Source organism: Herpailurus yagouaroundi, unplaced genomic scaffold (assembly GCF_014898765.1).
Source record: "Herpailurus yagouaroundi ecotype Mexico unplaced genomic scaffold, PumYag 185, whole genome shotgun sequence".
NCBI lineage: Eukaryota > Metazoa > Chordata > Mammalia > Carnivora > Felidae > Herpailurus > Herpailurus yagouaroundi.
The window spans coordinates 15,160,508-15,171,743 of record NW_024412416.1 but is presented as its reverse complement, the minus strand read 5'-3'; the positions used below and the strand labels follow the sequence as shown (position 1 = coordinate 15,171,743).

The 11,236-nt window shown below is 42.2% G+C and overlaps 1 long non-coding RNA gene across 1 annotated transcript in view; it reads right to left on the bottom strand.

Annotated features, from left to right (window-relative positions):
• Positions 1–4,908: 4,908 nt before the first annotated feature.
• The window catches only part of LOC121042469 (uncharacterized), a 62,979-nt gene continuing 56,651 nt past the window's right edge, over positions 4,909–11,236 (bottom strand). The window contains exons 2-3 of the long non-coding RNA XR_005796241.1: positions 8,931–9,014; positions 4,909–5,955 (exon numbers count right to left, since the gene is read on the bottom strand). This is a non-coding gene — a long non-coding RNA (uncharacterized LOC121042469). The remainder of the gene's footprint in view (positions 5,956–8,930; positions 9,015–11,236) is intronic.

Genomic DNA, 11,236 nt, shown 5'->3' with positions numbered 1-11,236 from the left:
GATGAATCCGATAGAAAAGGACAAATACTGTATGATATCACTTAGATGTGGAATCTGTGGAATCTAAAACAAAACAACAACAACAAAAAAAACCCTAGCTCATAGACACAGAGATCGGAATGATAGTTACCGGAAGCTGGGAGGCAGGGGAAATGGGCAAATGTTAGACAAAGGGTATAAATGTGTGGTCTGATGAATAAGTTCGGAAGATCTAATGTACAGCATGATTATAGTTAACAATACTGTATGACATACTTGAAAGTTGCTAAGAAACTAGATTCTCAAATGTCCTCACCACAAGAGAAACGACAATTATGTGACACGAGAGAGGTGTTAGCTAACACTACAGTGGGAATCATGTTGCAATATACATGTTGTATCAAATCAACATGTTGTACACCTTAAGCTTACCGAATGTTTACGAACAATAACAATAAGTGAACGGGATCCAGCATTTCCTGCCAAGTTAACCGGACTGAATCTAAGCACATTAATACTGCACTGCTTCCCCTGCCCTAATGCAAAAGTGCCAGCTACAACCTTTCCGAAGGTGTCACCTTGATACTGGGAGGGAGGGAGACAGGAGAAGCAGAACAAGAGGAGTCAGGGAGACTCCCTGAATTGATCAAATGAATACCCAACAATAACCAAGCCAAAGGGGGCAGGACTATGACCGAGTCCTGGCTTACACAGTCACGGGCAAATGTCGGTCTCAGTACCAACGGAGAACTTGCAAGAAATCCCAATCAGAGTCGCTTACTATGAAACCCAGAAGTCTGTGATTTAACAAGCCCTCCAGGCGATTCTTATGCACATCAAAGTTTGAGAAATGCTGCTGGAAAATACTCATGATGGAAGGCACCCATAGCCATCAGCCGGTCCAGATAGAATAAGCACCAGTGACCCATAGGCCGGATCCAGCCTCCAGGATTCTCCGTCTGGAACTGCGAAATGATATTTTAAATGGCCACCTTCACATTTTGAAGTTTGGAATTACTAGGCTGTCTTGAAAAATCAAAACCTGTGATAAAATTGAATCTGTCTTTCCACAAGGTCACATTTAACAAGGGGTCAAACAGTGGCACCCCTCTTTAGAAAAGGTCCATGCCGTCCGTGTTGCTATGGTCCCCACTGCTCTCCATGACCACACCTGGTCCCCACAACCCACCTACAGTCCCCTTCATGCCCCCGTGTGCATTTGGAATGATCAGTCCCGATCTGGCTCCACGCTCCCATCCCCCCAATCGGGAAAGTAAAGCTCGTGTCAGAGAGTTTAGGAACATTCAGCTAGCAATTTAGGAACAGGATAATGTCTTCTATAAATGGGAGCTACCATTACAATATCATTTATTAACAGAAAAAAAGAACTTGGAACCAAACCCTGGCTCAGGGATGCTCTCTGTGTTGTGGTTCTGTATCTTCTTCCTTTGTGGCTGTCCTTGATGTTTACATTCATGAGAGTTCTCCAGAATGTTATTTGGAAAAGGGAGGCACGGTGTAATTTGCTGAGTTTCGCAGGAAACCATCTAAGAAGCAAACAGTTTTGTTCTCGCACGGGCGGCATCTTGTCTCGGTTTTACATAGTCAAAGTGTGTCATTTCTAACAAATAGCAGCAATTACGCTTGGAAATGGTATGCTTGTGTTTGTGCGGGAAGAGGTTTCTCATGTATCTGTAAAATGTGGATTTTTAAAGCTTCCCAGGTGATTCCATTTCATGCAACCAGGTTTAGGAAACACTGATTTGTTCAACCCCAACTAACACAATTATCTACTCTCTGCCACCCCAGACAGATGGGATGGTCACTTTTATTTATTTACTTAATTTTTTTAATGTTTATTTATTTTGCAGAGAGAGAGAGAGAGAGAGAGAGAGAGACGGAGCACGAACGGGGGAGGGGCAGAGAAAGAGGAAGACACAGCATCTGAAGCAGGTTCCAGGCTCTGAGCTGTCAGCATCGAGTCCGATGTGGGGCTTGAACTCACGAACCGTGAGATCATGACCTGAGCCGAAGTCGGACACTCAACCGACTGAGCCACCCAGGCGCCCCAGGATGGTCATTTTTTAAAATGTTTACAAGCCAATCGAATTATTGGAAAGTTCTTTTTTATACTGAGTCCACTTTTTTATACTGAAGTCCACCACCTGCAGTGCCTGTTTCCTACTCGATCCCCTTTGAAAGCTCTACTAGGACATTTAGCACATCCCACCCCAACAATGTCTCAACTGATCTTTATTTTATTTCGGAACTGACATCCATTACAGTCATCATCCTCGGGAGTAATGATGAGATTCGTCCCCTATGAAGATCTTCTGTATCAGACGCAGAGCTAGGGACTTTGGATCCCTTCTCTCGCATTCTCAACAAGACAGAGAAGTGAATTCTATTACCCACTCTTTCCCTGGCAAAGCCAGAACGGGGGCCAAAGCTACAACGGCCTGGCACCACTTGGTAGCCAGATCTGGGCATGGAATGTTTTAAACTGGGAGCTTCCTGATCTAGAACACTATATTGTCAGGTTTAAAGTGAGTAAGCATATCAGCGCGTCATTTGTTTTAAACGCAGCCTCAGGTCTGACTGGCTGGGGGATGCACCCTGGAAGACGCCAGCATCAGCCTGCAGAACGCATCATCCATCACATGCGTCCATCTGTAAGCGCAGGCCGTTGGGAATGAGCTTGTCGGGCCCTTAAGCGCAAGACAACAGTCTCAATAGAATAAGGGGAAGGATAAGGGGCGCCTGGGTGCCTCAGTCAGTTGAGCAACTGACTTCGGCTCAGGTCACGATCTCACGGTCCATGAGTTTGAGCGGCGCCTCGGGCTCTGTGCTGACAGCTCAGAGCCCGGAGCCTGCTTCAGACTCTGTGTCTCCCTTTCTCTGCCCCTCCCCCACTTGTGCTCTGTCTCTATCAAAAATAAGTAAAATATTAAAAACAACACATAAGTGAAAACTTAATTTAAAAAAAGAACTGTAGCCTATAAGTCCAATGAATGCTCCCCAAAATACAGAAGAGCTACACAGTGGTCTAACGTGCTCAACAACCATTCGTCTCACCTTGTACAACAGGCGTCATAAAACCTACGCACTTCAGATATGTGCTTGGAGTTCCATGTGTCTTTGTCACTTAGCCATGAGTTAATTTCAGAGAGCTCCAAGATTTCTTTTTTTTTTTTTAAGTTCAATTATGTATTATTTGAGAGAGAGAGAGAAAGCGCAAGTGGGAGACAGGCAGAGAAATAGAGAGAGAGAGAGAGAGAGAGAATCCCAAACAGGTCCCATGCTGTCAGCACAGACCCCGACACGGGGCTCGATCCCACCAACTGTGAGCTCATGAGCTGAGCCGAAATCAACTGGCAGTCGTTTAACCAAGTCACCCAGGAGCTCAGAGACCCACAGATTTCTGCTAGGATTTTATTTCATGGTACTGCATCCTTAGGGACAATGATTCTACTGGAGATGCGTTTGTAACATGTGATTTTTTTTCTTATAATTTACCGAGTGGAGTCAGGTGTGTTAAATGCTCGTTTACCTTCTGTTGTAGATATTGTTTCAAATTCTGTTGGATGGCTGTTTCAAAAGACAAATAAACGTGGACTCCAATTTATGTTTTTATTTTTAAGTGGCTTCAACAAATTGGGTCTTTCCTAATTGAAAGTTATTCGGTTTGATTACACAGCCTCAAGTACAATAGCAAAGTCAGTTTGCAATCACTTGATTTATTTCAAGTTTTCCCACTCTGCCGTTATTAAATTAATTCACCTTCTAATAAAAATAATTCCTAATGTTGAGAAAATACAGATAAGTAGAGAGAAGCTTTATTAAGATCATCAGTATTAAAACTAAATCCTTTCTTTCTCATTAAAGAAGATACAGTCAATTTAATTAATTCACATTAATCCCTAGTTGACATTAAATTCATCTAAAAATCTACACTCATAGAGATTATTAACACTAAGCCATAAAAAATGTTTAAAATGATTAATATATAGAAGAAACACAGTTCTAAAAATTCAAGTGATTATATTTTATAACGTTCTATAGGGGCGCCTGGCTGATTCAGTCAGTAGAGCATGCGACTCTTTCTCTCCAAGTTGTGAGTTCAAGCACCAGGTTGGGTGGAGAGATTACCTAAAAATGAAATCTTAAAAAACAAACAAGAAAAAAACCCCACTCTCAGAGCACCTGGCTGGTTCAGTCAGTGTAGCATATGACTCTTGATCTCTGAATTGTGAGTCTGAGCTCTGCCTCAGGTGTAGGGATTACTTAAAAAAATAAAATCTTAAAATAAAATAAAATAATAAAAATACGTGTGATTTAGAAAAACAAGAAATCAGAAAAATATCTTTTCTTTTTTTTTAATTTTTAAAAATGTTTATTTACTTTTGAGAGAGAGAGAGTGCGCACGCACAAGCAGGGGAGGGGCAGAGAGAGAGGGAGACACAGAATCCCAAGCAGCCTCCAGACTCCGAGCTGTCAGCACAGAGCCCGACACGGGGCTCGAACCCACGAACTGTGACATCATGACCCGAGCTGAAGTCAGATGCTTAACCGACTGAGCCACCGAGGCGCCCTGAAAAGTGTCTTTTCTAGAGAAAAAAAAAATAGAAAATTTTACTAGGATATTGATTTAGGATTGATATTTCCTTCTACATTAACTGAAAGTGACCATGGGATAAAAATTGAGCCCCAAATTATTTTTATACCTACACCAGTTCAAGTCTCATTTTGAGAGACAGCTCTATTTTGTGAAGCTTTCTGACATTTTATTCCTTTACTTTTTCTAGAAAAGGAAAAATATTATAAGATAATCAATAGTTCACCTCCAACATTTTTACATCATTCCAGATTGTAAAGCTATCTGTGGACCTCTAGTTACCGGTAAATGTCCGGTGACATATTTTGATTCTGGCTTTTTAAATCTGTTTTCAGGCTATAGGCCACTTAACAAAGACTGTCATCATGTGTGTTCAACCCTAATTTCAGACTGAGTTCTCATCCCAAGTCCATGCTGATCGGCCTTATAAGAGTTTAACTTTGCTTAATGAGCTCCTTCATGCAGGGTTCAAACCTTCTACCAGGGCAAGTCAAGCTGAACAGAACAACTGTCTTTTCAACGTACACTGACTTAAAGAACTCACCCTTCACATCAAATGACAACAACGAGAAACAGACTTGTATTTTATCCAGCTTTTCAACTGCGTGATAAGCTCTGGAGCTAATTAATTTAATAGACTAAAAGATGCCCATTTTCTTTACTTCTTTTTTTTTTTTTTTTTTTTTTTTTTTTTGTCTTGATCAACATTAGCGTGCTTGAACGGACACCTCTATTTTTCTTAGAGTTTTAAAGCTTCCTTTCATGTGGGAGAAAAATGGCTAAATATGTCAGGGTTTATCAAACAGAGCCTTGCTTTTTTGGCTGGTCCCTTTTGCCTTATCTAGCAAACACATTACCCTCTCCATCAAAATGTGGTCGAGCAAACAAGGCAGTAAAGCCCGCACACATAACCAGAGCTACCTTTAAACAGCCTCTAGACTCTTTAAACTCAGCTAGAAAGCTGATTAGGTCCCAGATCGTGCGTATTATCTTATTTTTGATAGCTGTGCTATGAAAAGGCAATAAAGAAAAAGCTGTCTAATAAGAAGGCAAGTTAAAGTGTCTGCTTACTTAAGAGGTATACTTAAAAGGAAGGAGGAAAAAAGAACTATGTAAACTAGTGGAACTATTTGCAAATCTCAAAGGGAGCAATTGTTCAAAAAAAAAAAAAAGAATTTATTTGTGAGTTAAAGGGGAGCCACGATATTTCCTTAAATCTCAGCATTCACATACAGGAAACAACTTCGTCGTGGCGTATTTTCCTTTCTGGGGATATTCTCATATCTTTGCTTAGTACACTGTCGACAACTTTGAAGCTGTTGTTTGTTCAAATGGGAGAAAGTCAAAGATTCCTTCCAGGCCTATGGAATAACCACAAAAAGACACACAGGAAGTTATGTATATTTCACTGAGGTTACCTTTCCCTGCTCTAAGAGTGAATTAATTAAAAGGTGAGAAAATACTTAACACTGAAACCGACTTGAAATATCTGAGATGCACTTTTCCTATCAAACACAGCAATGGCAGGTATTTAGAAGGAAATATGTCAGCCAATGAGCAAATTGCATGCCTGTTTTTCTGCATCTTAAAGTCACTGAAAGTCCAACTTCTTGGGACTCTACAGATTTTTGGCGTATGTGCAGAGTGGAAACAGACTGGCTTACCCCATGGAGCAGGTGGAAAAGAAAAGATGTGAAAGGGATATGGAATGCTGATTTAAACAGATGGGGGGGGAGTTGATTCTAGGTGGCAAGGTCAATGTTAACATGTGTAAGAAAACACCAGCTCCCGTCTGGACGTGTTTGCAAGATTTGGTTTGAGAAGTGACATAAAATGAAAACTATTCCTACCTGAGGTTCTGCGATCTAATTGTAACAAAAGCAAGTCATATTCTGTATCCTTGGAGGGTGACTTGGAGGGACTGGGGACGGGTGCTGTCGGCTGCCATTCAAGGACTCTGGTTCCATTTAGGCCAGATCTTGAGTTACTATCTGGAATGGCACTAGATCAGCTCAAAAACATAAAGAAAGATATCCCATTGTTGAGGCAATGCTGATTTCATTCCCAGTCGAAACTGGCTTTGTCTTAATTCCAAAAGTCAACATGTGAAAAAAAATCAAACCCTGAAAAAAGTGTATTATCTAACTCTATTCCTTTTCATACCAAGATTCTAGTTTTTAATCAATATCCTAACATGAGGAAATGAGGAAACATCCTTTTCTGTTAAAAAAGAAATTTAAACTTGGGGCCCCTGGGTGGCTCGATCAGTTAAGGGTCTGACTCTTGGTTTCAGCTGAGGTCATGATCTCACGGTTTCTGAGTTCGAGCCCTGAGTCAGGCTCTGTGCTGACAGCATGCAGCCTGCTTGGGATTCTCTCTCTCTCTCTCTCTCTCTCTGTCACTCTCTCTCTCTCCTTCTGCCTCTCCCCTGCTTACTCTCTGTCTTTCTCTCTCTCAAAATAAACACACTTAAAAAATTCTTTTTTAAACCTTTATTTTTTTTAAGTGCACTTGTTTATTTTGAGAGAGACAGAGACAGTGCCAGCAGGAGAGGGGCAGAGGGAGAGGGAGAGAGAGAATCCCAAGCAGGTTCCATGCCGTCAGCACTGAGCCGGACTCAGGGCTCGAACTCAGGAACCGTGAGATCATGACCCGAGCTGAAACCAAGAGTTGATGCTTAATTGATTGAGCCACCCAGGTGCCCCTAAACTTTAAAAAAAATTTTTTTAATGTTTTATTTATTTTTGAGACAGAGAGAGGCAGAGCATGAGCAGGGGAGGGGCAGAGAGAGAGGGAGACACAGAATCCCAAGCAGGCTCCAGGCTCTGAGCTGTCAGCACACAGCCCGACACGGGGCTCGAACTCACGTACCATGAGATCATGATCTGAGCCGAAGTCGGACACTTAACCGACTGAGCCACCCAGGCGCCTCTGTGCCCCTAAACTTTAAAAAAAAATTTCTTTAATACATTTAAACTTGAACAGCTTCATAGAACATAATTCCTAGCACATACGAAAAGAATATCATAAAATCCAGAGGCTGTTAAAATTTGCCACGAAAGACTTAAGTACATAAGGCAAAATGGGGAGGCAGTGTGCTGGCATCCTTACCAAACCAGGGGCTAAGAAGTCACAGAGCTGTTTGCCTTTTTAGAGGCTCTTAGCAGAATTTTCCTGTGACTCAGCCTACAAACCATTCAGTGGCGTGCCAACCACACCCTGCAGCAGCGTTTCAGCTTGACATTTACAAGGAAGGCGACTTACTGGGGCTCGGGAGACTGGGAGCAAGACAGTCATCGCTCGGCCCCAGGGACGGTTTTGCACTGCAGTTCAGCGCCTTCAGAGAACCACTTCAAATACAGAGTTGAAGTTTTGGAGTCTAATCGCAACTCTGTGGGTGACCGTAAATAAAAGCACTGTTGGGGCGCCTGGGTGGCTCAGTCGGTTAAGCGTCCGACTTCGGCTCAGGTCATGATCTCGCGGTTCATGAGTTCGAGCCCGGCATCAGGCTCTGTGCTGATGGCTCAGAGCCTGGAGCCTGTTTCAGATTCTGTGTGTCCCTCTCTCTCTGAGACCCTCCCCTGTTCAAGCTCTGTCTCTCTCTTTCTCAAAAATAAACGTTAACAAAACAGAAAGCACTGTTGTCAATAACACAACGCGACACTGATGCAAACGGTGGTCTGCGATGTTAGCAGATGCCAGCCTAGTAATAGATACACGGCGGACGCTGCCTTAGGAGTGTCGTGTCTTAACTCGCTCCTTACAGCAACCCCGGAGGCAGGCACTATTATAATTTCACTAGATGAGGAAACTGAGGGGCAGAGAATTGTAGTAACGTGTGCCCAGGGCTGCAGAGCTAAGAAGTGGTCAAACTTCAAACAAGTTCAGTCGCGTACGTGTCTGTGCGTGAGCATGTATTAAACGTGGCAAAGGTGCCCCTTGAAAAGAATGGGAGCCCAGCCAATTTATTGGTCTCCCCCGGAGACAATATAGGAAAGTATTTTTTTTTTTGTCATTATTGGGGGTAATATACATTGCATTCTATTAAAGAAACCTGGTGGTGGATGGCTTTAAAAAAAGGTTTATTTTCAATGCAAACCAATGATTTGTAAAAACGGTTTGGGAAAAGGCTGCAAATTGATTTACAGCGTAGCTCAGAACTCCTTAGCTCACCTCATTAAAATGTGGAGATTTCGTTCACCACAAATTGGCCTTTCCTTCATCTTGCTTCATTTGCTACCTTAGGGCCCCCTGACTGACACTCTGTCATAAGTAAATATTTCCTTTGTCAGCCTACCCTTTTCTCTGTCTCTGTGGATGTTGTGTCTGTACTTACTTTTGATAATGTCTGTTTTTGTCCGCAGAAAGACGCATGTCCTGGAGTTTTGCAAATAGTTTGGGTCTTGTCACTGAACACCATCTAGGGATAAATAGCAACATCAAAGGATTAAGAAAAATTGCTGAACTTAGTATTGTCAGCAAAGAAGGTATGCCATCAGAGTCACCCACACCTGCCCCAAGTCTAAGGGACAATTAAAAGGAAATGTTCGCTGGAATGGAAAGTAGAGATCACATTTGATTAATCTCTTTACCATCATTATAAAGTACACAATCAAGCCAAAAGATGCATTTTTGTGAATAACAGCACGAAAGGGAGGGAAATGAATGAATGAGTAGATGAATGGATGAGAGAGTAAGAAAGTTTTAATTATAAATGTTGCCATTGTTGCTATCACTGGGATATACAAGAATTTTTCCTGCAATGTTAACCTAAGACCTGACGAGAAAAAATAATTACTTTAGATGCGCTGACTTATTTGGGGGGCAATTATGCACTTAACATCTTTTTAAAATGCTATGAATCTTCACCCTCCGGTGTAGCATTATATACTTATGCAATTAACCACACTGATAATGACCTTCCCATATGATCTAGAATGACAAAATGAAACTCTGATCGACAAAAAGATTCGTAACAGTGCTAAGGTGGCCTTTCCAGGCTTCATGAGTCATCCCAAGAGTTTCTGAAGGACAAACATAAAAGTAGCAAGCACAATAAACAACAGTATGTCTATTACTGAGAAAAGAACACACATTTGAAACTTTACTTTTACACACACACACACACACACACACACACACACACACACACACACCCGTTGCTAACCCGATTAATAGAAACCCAAGAAGATGCACCAAAAAACGTGTTCCATTTTTGGAAACACTATTTTTTCAAGCACAGATTAGTACCCATACCCATGCGTACTCTGTTGGTGTTAGTTTTTCGAAAGTCAAGGAGAAAGCTCCTTTCCTCCAGAAATCTCATAGGAAGTAATTATTCACTGGTCCGTCAATAGGTAGTGCTAATTTCACTAGGATGTGCCCAGATCATTAGGATCATTTGCTTGAAAAGACCCAAATAGTATCAAAGTGTATGTATGGACAGTTTGTTCTTGGGGGGGGGGGGGGAGAATCGTTTTCTCACCCACGGGGTTGGGGGTCTGGGGCCATTGAATATTAGTAACAATCCAGTCTGCTGCCAGAGGAGGTTAGGAACCAATTCCCAGTGCAACCTCAGAAAACTGTAAAAAAAAAAAACAAAAATAAAAAACCAAACCATTTTGTCTCCTGCTTTCCACATCCCATAGCTGTTATTGAAAGAGAGCAAAGGAAAAGCAACAGAGAAGCCCACACTATTTGACATTTTCACCACGACACCCAACCACCTTGCCACCCCCCAGTTAAGGAAATGTTAGCCCAGCCACAAATCAAAATGAATAATCTGATTACACTTGGGGAACCAGAGTAAATAAAGGTTGTGTGCCCTGTAATTACCCACACTGAACCATCTCAGGAGGTATTTAAAATATTTGGGGGTTGCAGGTGGAGAAAGGTTTCTTGGCCGTAGTTGTTCATTGAAATCTCTTACAGGATATTTTTTTTTTTTTTTTTTTTTGAAACCTAGCCTGTGATGCAGAGCCTGCTGGGCTAAATTATGAACCAAAGGCTTTGGGGTGGGAACAATCAATCAAAATACCTGGGGTAGTGTGTAATGTGCATGATCTTGTCAGCATGAGCAGGCTGCCCCTGAACACGGTCCCTCAGCAGGTTAAATAAATATGATACTATAGACAAACCGACAGGATCACACGGCTGCATCAATCAGCTGTTGATAAAATACAATCTTCCTTTAATACACGCTGAGAAAGTTATTTAACACTTACAAAACCTATATCCATTTCTTGTCTTTTTTTTTTTTTTTTTTTTTTTCCCCCTTTCCAAAGTGTTACTCTTTTCAAGAGCAGGGGGAAGAAGTTGAGCCATCTCGGGTGGAGGAAGGGGATTTAATGGACCCAAAGAAACAGACGCGGCAGCCTAACCTGGGGGGGAGGGTGTGTACAAATAACAGCCGTGGGGGTGGGGGAACCGACCGGAGCGTCCCCCCCCCCCCCCCCCCCCAAAGAAAACCAACCCTGCCGGGGTTTTAGTAGGGGGAAAAAAAAAAAAAAAAAAAAAAAAGTGGATACCCTTGTTGAAACTACCCCCGCAGGGAAGCCCCCGGGTGCACAAGCAAACGCGCGTTATTTCAATTCCGTTCTTATTTCAGCTCTGCAGTTTGCCTGCCTCTGGAGCAGATGAGAG